Source organism: Lissotriton vulgaris, chromosome 8 (assembly GCF_964263255.1).
Source record: "Lissotriton vulgaris chromosome 8, aLisVul1.2, whole genome shotgun sequence".
NCBI classification, from domain to species: domain Eukaryota; kingdom Metazoa; phylum Chordata; class Amphibia; order Caudata; family Salamandridae; genus Lissotriton; species Lissotriton vulgaris.
The window spans coordinates 747,816,052-747,829,876 of NC_141696.1; positions in this window are offsets into that span (position 1 = coordinate 747,816,052).

Consider the following 13,825-nt stretch of genomic DNA (forward strand, 5'->3'; position numbering starts at 1 on the left):
TGTAAAAATGCCGCGATTTTTACAAAAGTGCCCGCGAAATCGGCACTTTTGTAGAAATCGCGGCATTTTTACAAAAGCCGCTATAGCCTGGGGCGTCTGCCTAACCTGAGGCCTGCAGGGAATGGCAGAGTAGCGGAATGGCCATTTTGGCCCTAGAGGTGGTCACACGGTTGATACAGCAATAGCACCAGACAAATGCTCAGAGGAGACTGATGCGTGGACGCCATGTCTCCGACTCCAAAGATAGGTGCATTCAGGAAATTGGTATAGAGATGAAAAGTGTGTCACTTCAAGGGCTAAAACACGTAGGATTAGTTAATTAGAATCAGACGTGCATTTGGCAACAACCACAATCACTGAAGACACTAATTGGCATCTTTGTGCGGCTACACATTGACACAGTGACCGGAAAATCGGCCATGGATTAAATGCACATTGAAACTGACTGCCGAGGTCGGGGTGACCCCTGGTGAGTAATGCTCAATGACTAAGTGGCATGCACTGCATTGTCCGCCTATAACTCTGACTTTTCCTCAAATGGTCACTAAGAAACCGAGGGCTCATGGGGTGCAAATCAACATAGCAGGGAGGAAGCGAGCATTACCCCTGCTGCTCTGTTCATCTCTGTCATCTGAGCTGATGCCGAAAGAACGGCTTCCTCCAATGTGAGCCGCAGGAGTGCTTGCATTCCTGCCGCCACATGCTGTGTGACTGGTACAAACAAGCTTTCAAATCTGCTGCCCCTGTTTTGTGCCCGAGAAACATTTGCACCACTGCTGATGAAACTGAGACTGAGAGAGGCTTGCACTGCTGCCTTCTATACTCCTTGTGTGAGGGAAGGTTTCACTTCTGTTGCCCATGCATGCTTTTTCTCAGGGGGAACTACACACTGCTTCTGCCCTCTGTGTGTATGGGTGAAGCTTGCACTACTACTGCTGGCTCCACGACTCAGAGTAAATCTTGCTCTACCACTGCTTAACAGATAAGTGTCCTGCCTTCCTTTACCTTCACTATATACGTCCTGCTTTAGAAATAACGCCAGAATAACCTGTTATCTGTATGTATTTAACTATTTATCTGACACAGTTGTACAAAAACACAGACCTCTGGTTTCAAAGGGGATTGAGAAAAATAAATGAATCTAGTCAGTGACATAATTGCACTATATGTGACCAGGAAACGTAGGTTAACATCCCAAATTCCCAGCATAACTAAATTGTGTAATCTATGTCAAATACATTTACTTCATGTGTCTAATTTACTTGACATTATCATTTGAGAGCACTTTCAAGTAAATCAGTACAAGATGGATCCTGTACAAAAACCTCACCTGTATTTAAATGCTTTAATAGCCTGTAATGAATGATTATGAGTAAAATAAAGTGCCGCAAAATGTCGCTAAATTTCCATATTTGTGCCGCTAAATTTCCATATTTGTGCCGCTAAATTTGCTAATCCATGCCGCTATATCCTGGGGGGGTCTGATTGTATACAGTTGCTTTGCGTATTTGACCCACTCAGAGGCTGCCGCCCCGTTTTCCTTGCTCTGACTGGTGTGGCTCTGTTGCTTGATATATCTCCAAAGTTGGATGTGACCCTTGCATGTGTCTGTTCCTTTTACTAGTGGCATCATACATAAAAGAAACATACACATAGATGTATACCAGTGTTTTGTACGTCTAGCATCTTCAGATGCATACCACGCGTGAAAATACATGTGCAAGTAGAGACATACCTCAGTCACAAGACCATGAAGTCCTTTAACCACATCAGTGCTTAAAAAATTCATCGTCAATGCTGAATTTTTTAAAATCCCATTGTTCATGACGAGCTCAGCTCGTCATGAGTGTACGGGAGGTGTACCTCATGACGAGCTGAGCTCGTCATGAGCATCGATGGTGTTAAACGTGACATACTGCACTTCCTATTCAAGCAGACAACTCAATTTATATGGTGTGCTTCAACTATACCTTTCCAGAGACTCATGCAAAGTACCCTAATTACTAATCCATCTGCCAACATGTCTTAAACCTCACTTTTCTCTACCAGTTTCACTATTCAGCGACTACTCACAATGTTACAGCTACCAAATGTAAAACAGCAATCCTTCCCATGTTACTTTTGTAAGTCTCAGTATACTCCTGAAAACATGCATGGGTATGTCTGTGGCTTTTGCTAATATTTTCCAACCTTTAAAAATAATGTTTTTCAAAGTTAAAAATATCACTACAAAGACTGAAGCACTACTACACAATACATAACACACCTTACACATTTGTAACTGATCTTTCAAATAGTATTGCAAAATATGAAATATCAGAAACTCATAAAAGATTTTCTTTTTGACACAAATAATGTAATGCACCACTCTCAACAAGGTAAAACCAGTAATGGAAAACGTTCCCTCTCTTTCTGCACACAAATAAATGTAAGTAACAAATCAAAATGCTTCCTTCATTATTTCAAATTCTGAAACACATTTCTAATGGTTTGACATATTAACCCTTTCTAAGTGTCCTGTAAATGTGCCCAAACTGGTTCCGTAATTCACTGGAGTTGCGACTCCACAGCGGTGCTGCAGTGAAACATCGCGATGGAGCCGCAAACCTTACAGGAGTTCAAAAACCTATTTCCAATAATACTAATATTATTTTTTAACAACACACTACTTCTAAACATACTACTGATATGGGAAAACTTAATTTAGTAGCATATCACTTATATATAAGTTACCATTTCACATTTTAAAACCAAAATTAAGTTTCAACTTTTCCCCCATTCTATTTAATCCTAGTTTCTATAGTAAGACTTTCTGCCACATTCAACTGTACCAGAAGGTCGCAAGTTCACCACATTTTCAAATTCAGATCACAAGCTTACAAATGCAAATATCAGGTGAGGTTGACTTTTGCAAAATATGACATTCTCCTATCTACTGTACCTTTCAAAACATGTTTACTAAACAATCACAAACATGCTTCTTTAGGAAAGTAACATGCATCCAAATTTTGAGTGCACAGTGTTGATGAACAGCCAATCAGTTATCGGTTTTCTCAAAAACAACATGTTCTCCATCATTTTAGACACCTCTTTTTTTACCAACTGACTACCTCAGCTATAGGCATCTTTTAATTCCTTCTAGACATCCCTTCAAATCGCTTACAGTATGGATTGTAGGGCACAGCTATGTTTTGTGGTGCAAAAGTTATGCTGAACACAGATGTTTTGACAAAGAGCTAGGTTTGCACAATGTGGATATATTTGCACAGAGAGGATTAAAGTAAATGTAAAAATGTAAATTGATACTTGTATAGCGCACTACTCACCCGCAAGGGTCTCAAGGCGCTTGTACAAATACCGCTGTGGAACCCATCCTGGCTTTCCCTGTGAGGCGTCCACTCCTGGGCACCCCCAAGGTGGAGGCCAGGCATCCTTAGCGTTGTGGGGGCCGTTGTGGAGATTAAGCAAGCTATTACCCAGAGTTGCAGAGTGGGACTCCATGATTGGAATAGGCACCGAGGCGAGAATTATCAGGTCTGTGGAATTTTTTTTAGCTCATAATTTAGCTTGGTGGTGGCAATAACCTAGGCACATTGACTGTGGTAGAGCTGGAAATCCTAATGAAGGATAGCTTTGCACAACTGATGCTGCTTTTTCCTCAAACTGTCTTTGTGTACTCTAATATATGCCAAAGACAGAAATAGAAGTGGTCAAATCAATTTTGTCCTCAGATAGAGAAAGCTCAGAAGAATGTCAATAAAGCTGTTTCTGCTTACCTCAGCGTTCATAGAATGAACTCCATCTATGACAACAATCTACGTTTTGATATGCATGACATCTACAGACGTAATGGAGTTCATTTCACAGATAAAGGAAACAGAGTATTTCTCAACAACCTTAAGCTGTGCATCTGCATATACATGTAGCTCCAGGAAAGTCATAATGAAAATAAAAGCTCTCTTTAGAGTCACCCTTTAACCCAACAGGGAATCTTATTTATTTTTTTAAATACAAACTCTTTTAAAATATTTTTGGATTCACGAACCCGTCGCAAATTTGCAAAAGAAAAGCACAAATTCAATGCACTACAACATAATACACTTTTCAAATTTAACTTTGAATTATTTTATTTTTTTATATTATTTCTACCTATATCAAATTTAATTTGATTAACTTCAAAGTATCAAGCTCCATAGAAATTTCACAAATGCAACACCATCTTTTAAATTATATACTATGAAATTAGTTATTTAAGATGGATCTGCAAATTCACAATGATTTTCGAATGGGGAACCGCGCTGAGAGCCACAATTGGGTCGTGACTCCTATCACAAGCAAAAAAACAAAAATGAATGCCCCCAAATTCCATTGCCTGATATCAGTCCCAGGGACCCCATCCCACAGGGCCTGGCCAGCTTTAGAAACTAAGACACCGACATGGCCTAACCAATGTCCTTAAAACTTTTGTAAACTTCTGCTTCCTTAAAAGTTTCCCAGAAGTGACGCAAATTATTTCCGATAAATGTTCAATTTTTGTTATGATCCACGTTTTCTGACTAAAGATGTATCTCTTTAACATTTATTGTCTAAATTGTTTTTTTAAAGAAATGGTGCCACTCTTGACTCACTTCCTGCATTTCACATGTATGTCTTATTATTGTAGATAGCACATTTATGCAGTGAAATGTGTGGTAGAAATTACACTCCAACAGCTGGCGACCACGAAAACATGCAATGCATAGGATTTTCCAGCATGCGAGGAGAGGTACTTTTCCCAATGGCAGCAGCCGGAGATTGCCCCTAGGTGCCTGTTCTTTACTGAACGACCACATGCACATAGGTAAGTCAAAGAGCTTTTGTTTTTTCTCTTAGCCTTGCCCCGGTGTAGTGTGTGCTTGAGGACTTGTTGGTGTGATACTGCCCAAGCCACAGTTCCTTTCCGACTGGTGTCTTGCCACGACAAACAACCCCTTTTAATATGACACAGGTGAGCAGGCACTGAGACAGGATTTATTGCTAGATATTGATGGTTGTGGATATTGGGTTTCCAGTGCATGATTGTTATATTGTATATTTTTCTTCATATCTCCTGTCTAACAAGATAGGGATGGCGTGTCTCATTGGTCTGTCTGTGGGACATGTCATGCAAGTAGATAGTGGAATAGAAAGTGTTCCTGCACTCCTATTAATTAATATTATAAATTTAATAAACCAAAGATTAGTCAATTGTTTGAAGAAAATGTTCCTGCATCCACCTGAGTGAGGGATGTGGCCCACTTATCTCTTAGTGTACTGAAAAACCAAGAGGGGCTGTGGAATAGCCACAGCCTAAGTGGAGCACAGCAACAGACAAAAGTTGTCTTAATAAGCTAACAGAATTAATGAGAAAAACTCATGTGCTCTAAGGCATATATAATTGTATCATGCCATTATCAAGCATATTTGAGCATTCACAGTAAATCAACATTTGCAGAAGGTGTACACTTGTTTGCAATGGAAACTTAAACTTTGCAAAATAATTTCATGTACAGCATCAATCCCACATGAATAATTAAATATATTCATAATAATAAATAAATAACTAGTGTGTCATCTATGTAGCGTAGAAATACGGACGCATTTTCTTTCCATTTAGGGTTGGTGAGGATGTAGGGGTGCTCAAAGTAAACCATAAATGTGTTAGCGTACGAGGATACTCAGTGAAAGCCCATGGATGTTCCGGTCTTCTGTAAAAAAAAATTATCCTGCCAAATGAAATGACTGTGATAGAGAGAGAAATGTAATAGTTCCAGGAGAAAAATCGCTTGCTCTGGTGATAGAGGGGAAGTCAGCAACCTCCATTCTATGGCTTCCAGGCCTTCATTGTGGGCTACCGATGTATACAAGGCAGCTAAATCTATGGTACACAAAAGAATATATGTCGAACTGCATGCAATTTCAATAAACAATCAGTCATGTCCTTTATGTAGGTTTCCCAAGTTTGAACTAGAGGTTGTAAATGATAATCTAAATAGTATCCTATTGCTTCATGAATGGAATTGCATTCGGCTACTATTGGTCGAAAAGGTGGTTTGCGACTGTCTTTATGCATTTTAGGCAGCATATAAATATGCAGGATCCTCGGTGTTTGGTTGATTAGAAATTTGCCAGTGTTTTGGTCAATACTACCGTCATTTACTGCTTTCATCACAATGTAGGTCAACAGGGTAACTAATTCATTGGTGGGATCTTGATCTAATAGAATATAAGTTTCCTGATCCTGTACATGTTGGTCTACATTCAAGTTGTAAAAGTCTGTGTCAAGAACCACATGGGCTTCTCCTTAGTCGGCAGGCTGAAAAACAATAGATGTGTCTTGTCTTCAAGAGTTTAAAATTTGAAGTTCCTTAGGTGTCATATTGGACCGTGTGGCTTTGTTGTATCCAATCTCTTTAAGATCCTTCTTCACCAAGTGTTCAAATGTATCAAGTGATTTATGTGTGATAGGCCACATAAACTTACTCTTAGGACAAAACATTTGTGGTTCTTGATTTTGATCATCACTGGTAAGCAACGTGAAAAAGAACCATCTCAGACGTAATTTTCACATAAACTTAAATAATCCGACTTCTGTTTCTAAATCATTTGAGAAATATGTCGAAACAAAAGAAATTCCCTTGTTCAGAACCTTAAGTTCATCTATGTTTAGAGTCCAGCTGGAAATATTCATAACCAAAGGTTCTACTTCTTTAGATTCCTCTGTGGTCTGCCTGACTCCGAAATGTTTTGGGGTTTTCCCCCTTCTGGTACGAGTTCTTGTATTGGTGGAATTTTGTCTGGTGGTGCTTTGACGCCTTGCCCTCCGCTAAAAAAGACGACTGTGAACTTGAAGTGGAAGCAGTTTCTTGCGATGTTGCACTTGTTTGTGATTGTGCTGGAGCAGGTTTTCGACGTTATACAGTCAGATCTTGATCTGTAACTAGACTTTCTTCAGAGGAATTGGCATTCAGTTTTTAAAAAAATCTTTTCTGTGCGTAGGTTTTAGCCCAAGAGTATACTTTGTCTAATTTATAGTCGATAGTATCCCTGCGAAACTTGCGAATTTTTCGCTCATGCACTTCCTTTGCATGTTTATCCAAATTTTTATTAATATCTTCAAGTACTTTATACCAATTCTCTTGGTCCATTTTCTGGGAAATATCAGCCTTTAATGTGTTGATGTCTTGTGACAAATCTGTAAGTATTGATGAGATCTCTTCAATGATAAGGAGAATCAGATCGAGGGAACATTTGTTCAGTATTGCGTACCAACGGGACATAAACGCCTTGTTTAATTTGAATAACATGGGTTTTAAAGCAATACAGAGACCTCTTGGGATCCTCTTTACTTTGTGGTATTCTATTAAAATTGTAGCATGGAGGCGCTGGTTTATCTCCTTTCTAAGTAAATATTCTAGTTGCCGTAACTGTTTTGTTGTGTTGCTTGGAGAGGACCAAAAGTCCCTAACTTCTCTCACTAGTGAATATATGGATTCAGCTTTATCTGTAGTGTATGCTTTAGTTTCTGCTTGATTAGTAGTGAGATCTGCAATGTCTTTCCAAGACATTTTGAATGGGCGGGTGCAGGTTACACTAATGGGCCTAAAAGAACAAAACACTGCAATAGAAAGTGTTCCTGCACTCCTATTAATTAATATTATAAATTTACTAAACCAAAGATTAGTCAATTGTTTGAGGAAAATGTGCGTGCATCCACATGAGTGAGGGATGTGGCCCACCTATCTCTCAGTGTACTGAAAAACCAAGGGGGCTGTGGAATAGCCAAAGCCTAAGTGGAGCATAGCAACAGACAAAAGTTGTCTCAATAAGCTAACAGAATTAATCAGAAACACCCATGTGATCTAAGACATATATAATTTTATCAAGCCATGATTCAAAACCACAGTGTGATTGCTGCAAAACTGCAAGCTCATCCATGTTAAATATGAAAAAATGCTTCCACTGCGGAGTTGTAAGCCACCTTAAGCTTCCGATTGTGTAAAGCGTGAAAAGTGAAAAATGGAAATAAACAAAGGTGTTTTAAAAGACGGGATTGTTATCCTCGGGTGAAAAATCAAGTATGGCGCTGTAAACAAATGATAAGACAACCTGATTCCCTGACTGCAGTTATATGCTGAGTATATGAAAAACGAGTCGATATATCTCTTACCCGTTCCTTTAAATGCATACAATAGCACACTATGAAGGATATCAATTGCTATGCAGGTAAACCTTGTTAATCGTTGAAAAGAGCCTCACCGTAAACATATGATGTAGCTGAACCCACTCTGTAGCAATCACCAAACTTCTATGAAAACTCGAGTTAATCCGTATTCTACAAGGTAACTTAAAGAAACAAACAAGACCAGCTTGTCAATTTCAAAATCTATTTTATTAATTTTATTTATTCAAGGAAAAGAGCGTTTCAAGTTTTATTTCTTTTTATTAGTATATCAATAAGCAGCATTATTTTATTAGAAAGGCACATTAGTCTGTCAATTCGAATCAAACATCATGAAATTTGCCATACATTTGTCTAACATTCCCTGAACCCTATTTCCCTATCTTAGCTAAAGAAACCTAAAGGTAAAAACATAAGTTAAGGTAAAATCTTACGTGAGCCAAAAAACCGGCAGCATCTCCCGAGCACAGGAACGAAGCGAACAGTGCTCTTCTCTAGGGACAGTTCTTATACCTTTTCCCTATCTAAAACTAACTAAAAGAATACAAATATTGGGACGGCACAAAACGTGATTGGACAAAAACATCGTACGATGAAGTCACTGAACTTTCGTATAGAGAAAATTACGCTTCCTCAAGAACGGCATTGTTCATGGCCCACGAGTGTCACAGGCCTTCCGTAGAATAGCAACATTAGGTTGAGTAACCATTCTTTGCTTCCTTCGTCGAAGCTTTTCCACCACAGCTCGTTCTGACTGTCCTTGGCCTTTGAAAGTTTGTTTGTCCAGTATCTTTTCACTTCCACACAGTCTTGCTTCTACGAGAGGCTTTTCAAAGAATTTTCACAGAATATATTTTCCATATTCAAATGCTGCTGTGCAAGGCCCAACTTTGACAGGACTTCAGACTTCCATTTTAGAAATAGGCCACAGGCCTCTTTTAGCAAGGCTCTAGTATGCAAGGAAACACAAGACAATAATTAATTCAAGAAACGATAATTATTCTGTTACCCACCCCCTTTGCTAAAGTTAACCCATTAATCTATGTTACCTAGCTTTGCATACAAAAGACAAACAAAACACAATCACATAGAATGTCACGACATAAACAAAAGCACACTTAAGAGAATGCACATGCTAATAAAAACAGCTGCATTTAATATGGGACAAAACGGAAGACAAGGTGAATGTATTATTTATAACAAAATGACAAACGTGACAAGAGCACATATAATTAGACCCGCGTGTTTGTGTAGGTGCACATTATTTCTAGGTTGATTTAGTGAACAGGAACATGCAAAACATACAACACTCATTAGTGAATTAAAATTAAGGAAGTTTCATTACTGTGGGCTTCGATTCGCAATTAATTCTTAAAGCCCACTCCATCAACTCCCTCATCTGGTGATTTTAAAATCACCAAACAAACCAAAAATGTAATCTAAATTTTATTTTTGAAATGACATATAATGATCTCTCTCCAGGTTAGTATTTCTATACTCCTGTTTCATCAGTATGTGCAGCCTGTCATATTGAGCCCTGCAAAATTCATCCATTTCTATCTCCTTCTCTTGAGCCTTTCTAAGTTTATAAATGCGTCTCTTTTCCCTCACATGCTTCTTTCTCTTGTGAATCATGCAACGGATTTTTAACAAAAGTGTCACTATAACAATGATTATTACAGGATAAAGCACTTTGCCAATGATTGAACTGCCGATTTCAGCAAACCATTCTTTGATTGCCCCAAATCTTTTTGCCAAACGTTCTGAAAAATTATCACTTTCCATAGGTTCTATTTCGGCGTGGAATTCAGTGATATTCGTAATCAATAATTCTATATTCTGACTTTTATCTGGGATATTTGTGCAGCAGTGCTGAACATGCAAAATCCCATAGACTCCTCCCTCTTTTGCTAGGAGAATGTCTAAGGCAAGCCGGTTTTGCATAACCATGCCTCTGGTGGCAATGAGCTCAGGATTGACCAATTGAAAACCACTTGCAGTATCAGTGGACAATCTGTCAACAATCGTAGAAACCTTTCTGATTTTGATTGCATTTAAAGTGATTCCTACCATGGGAGCTATCGCACCAAATATATCCCCCATGATCTCTGAGAAGCATTCTATTTTATATCTATTCAGGTGTGTGCCAATTTCAAATGAACCTTCCTCATTTCTGTCAACATGAAAAATGTTTGGAAAGACAAGACCAAGGTAACATGTTCCATACCAGTGGTCCGGGAGACTGAAGTATGCTTTGTTTCCGCAAACAAAATAAATTCCTGGAAAGATTGGGTCTTTTCCACCTTTAAATCCCCAACCCCCTACAATCAGATACGTATCCTCACATTGGCTGGCACCGACAAAATAGTTGTCATAAAGCGTGTTATCTCTTCTAATACAGAATTTTCCACTAACTGGATCATCTATGTGAATAGCAGCATTAGTATATCCACCATTAAGCTTCTCATCTTCTTGCTGCCAAAATCTGGATTTTGTTTGTTTCAGCATCTCATTCCTTTTATAAATTGCTCTTCTCTCCTCAACTAGATTGAGGAAAGATTTCTCTTCAGGTCTAATTTTGCAGGTTAAATTATTTTTGTAAGCTAATTTGTAGGTCAATTTGTTAGTCACCAGAAAGAATTCCTTTATCTGTTTAGCAGGTCGAACTTTATTTAAACTATTTACGACCTTCAGGTTAGCGAATATTTCATCATGGTCTGAGTAATAGTACTCCAAACGACCAGTCTGATAAAACAGGCTAGCTATCACACTGCATGTTATGCCATAGGTAAGGGGAAGCATATTATACTTGACCCCTTCAGAAACTGATGTAGGAAGCTTAACACACACATAAAAATCCTTAACATCCATGACTTTAACATACTCCGATAGGAGTCTGGAAAAATAATTAGTAGAAAAATCTCCAACAAACCTGTCCTGATGAAACTCAGGTCTGTGCTCAATATCCCTGTCAGTTTTGCCTGTAACATCATGAGCAGTTTGTTTAGATTCAGCTTTGCTCGTCATGGTTATCTTATAGTCCTCTTTGTTAATGCCAAAGGGAAAAATGACTGCTAATATTAACCAAACTAAAATAATTAAAATCACACAAATGGAAGACATTTTACAACATCTCTTAAAGATCGCACACCTTGAATTGTTAGAACTAGGCATTATTTATTTTTATTTATTTATTTATTTATTTTTTCCTATATTTTTACTACTTCTTTTCTAAAAAAAAATTTCAAACAAAAATTTTAAAACTAATACCTAATTTTTAATAACACCCTCCGCTTTTAATTTTTTTTTTAACCCTCTAACAGCTTTTCTTCGACCTTGCGTCCATAAAAGTGATTCCAGCTAACACAATTTCTTCGACCTTGTGTCACCTAACACAATTTCTTCAGTCTTATGCCAAAAATAAACCACAACTCATAAATAGTTAAATTCAATTGTTGTCACTATTTTCTTCCAAGTCTTCCTGACTGCTACTGCTAACCTCAACTACTGGCGGTATTATGATGTAGGCCCATTCCGGAGACTTATATTTTTGATTTGGCTTCAATGGTCTTTTACTCTTTCTAGCAATCACTTCAATTTTCTTTCCAACTTGTTCTTTCTTGTCAGATTCACTTTTCTGACTGGTTATTTCATTTATCTGCTCCTTAGATTTCTTCACCAATGTTGTCGTAATTTGACGATGGCTGGGTTAGCGCTTAGCTTTGCTACACGTTATTTCCCTTATCTTGGCCTTATTCGAAAACGCCATCTTGTATGTTACGGATGCCATTTTAGAGAATGAGCCGCCTCGTGTCCAGCGTGCCTTTTAGTCCTTTGTCCGTACCACTGACCACTCGAGTTTGCCCAGCAACAGTCTATTTTTAGTAACGGTCAAGCCTGTACATGCGCAGTTCTGACTGACCAGTCATCCCTTAGGAATGTTCCGCCAAACTGACCAGTGGTGTTGTAACCCCTCCCATGAGTTGGCTGTGTTCCAAAAATGACCATATATGTACCTAAAACTCTGTAACCATGTACCGCCTACCTTTTTATTACTGTAAATCTGTATAAAAGAAGGACTCGCACCAACGTTCGGTGTGATACTTCTTGCATTGCCGAAGGGTGCTGTAGGAATGTACCACCACCCCATTAGGTCTTAATAAACTTGTCTTTTGTACTTTTCAGTTTCCGTGCCAACAGTTCTTTCGGTGTATGGGTATTCTGCGGAGTATGTAGGCCTTGGGAACCCAATACCACAAATTGGCGACCACGAAGGGACTCATCGGCGACTCGGATGCCCGAAGGAGAGGTCGTGACGAAGGATTGGAAACCCGCCATGGACGCGTACGCTGCCACTGAGTGACCCGAGTCTTGGCACCCACGGTGTTTTCTTCCCTTCCTTCTGATCTGACCTTCCAGGTGGCGCCGGTCTCCGACTGAGATCCTGCTCGTCTGTGTTGCTGTACAGTGCCCGTTTGGCTGATTCGATCAAAGACCTTGGCAGTTGGAATCTGGATATTTGAGATTTGGGTAAGATTTGTGATCGGTAAGGTAGTCTGCGGACGCTTTCTGAAGTTCTATGAATGTGACTATGATTTGAGTTAGCTAACATTTTGACTTTGTGAATTTGAAACATATGTGTAGTGCACTTCACATAGGCAGGCATGTGGAGATGTTTCTCTAACTTTGTTCGTACTTTGAGCGGCACATTTGTGTGAAGTATTGTAAGTGCCATTTTTTACGGTATCACGCTTTCGTGGTACTTTTTGAACATGCCTGTTTTAAGCACACTCCGAGGGATGTGCTGTCTTGGAAATGGTGCCTCATATAGGTTAAACGAATCTCAGCCGGCTCCCCCAGAGGGGACACCTAATCGTGATATGTATGTCAAATTTGGCCTTCCCCCTATACTGTACAGTAAATTATGGCATAAATATACTAGAACCGATCCCGAGTTGCAATGGCCACTACATGGGTCGTTTGATTTGCAAAAGGTTCAGTTTGTTGAGCAATGTTTGTTTCAGCGCAGGTCTAGACAGGACATGTTTTATTGTGTGCGAATGTGGGAGAAAGCAGTGCGTGAACGTATGAAGCGTGAGGTTGCCTTGGTGGACAAAGAGCAGCGCAAGGCTGATCGAGATAAAGCTTTACAGCTTGAGGAGAAGGATGCACAGGAGAAGAAAGAGAGGGAGGCACGGGAACGTAATTTGCAAACGACCGGTCAATTTCCAATTCGTCGTCCGCTTTATCCTGTCCTTAATAATGAAGTTGATGATTTTTCGTTATTAGATCGATCTCCGCCTCCGTATGTTCAGCCTACAGCCCCGTCTGAGGATTCCGGTGATGAAGGTCGGGATAAGTCGAGTACCATGTTAACTGCTGAGAGAGCCGCGGAATTGCGTAGTTTTGCTAGGAAACTGAATCTGAATAGCATAACTATGTCAGAACTTAATGCTGAACGGAATAAGTGGTCAGAACGAGAACAGATGTGTTTTTTAAGTACTTTTGCAGATGAAGTCGTTGCCCGATTTCGTAAAAATGCAGAGGAATTAGAATCTAAGGACATATCAGTTCATCATGAGCATATGCGTAAAGGTCTATTTAATATTTCAGATGCAGATTACT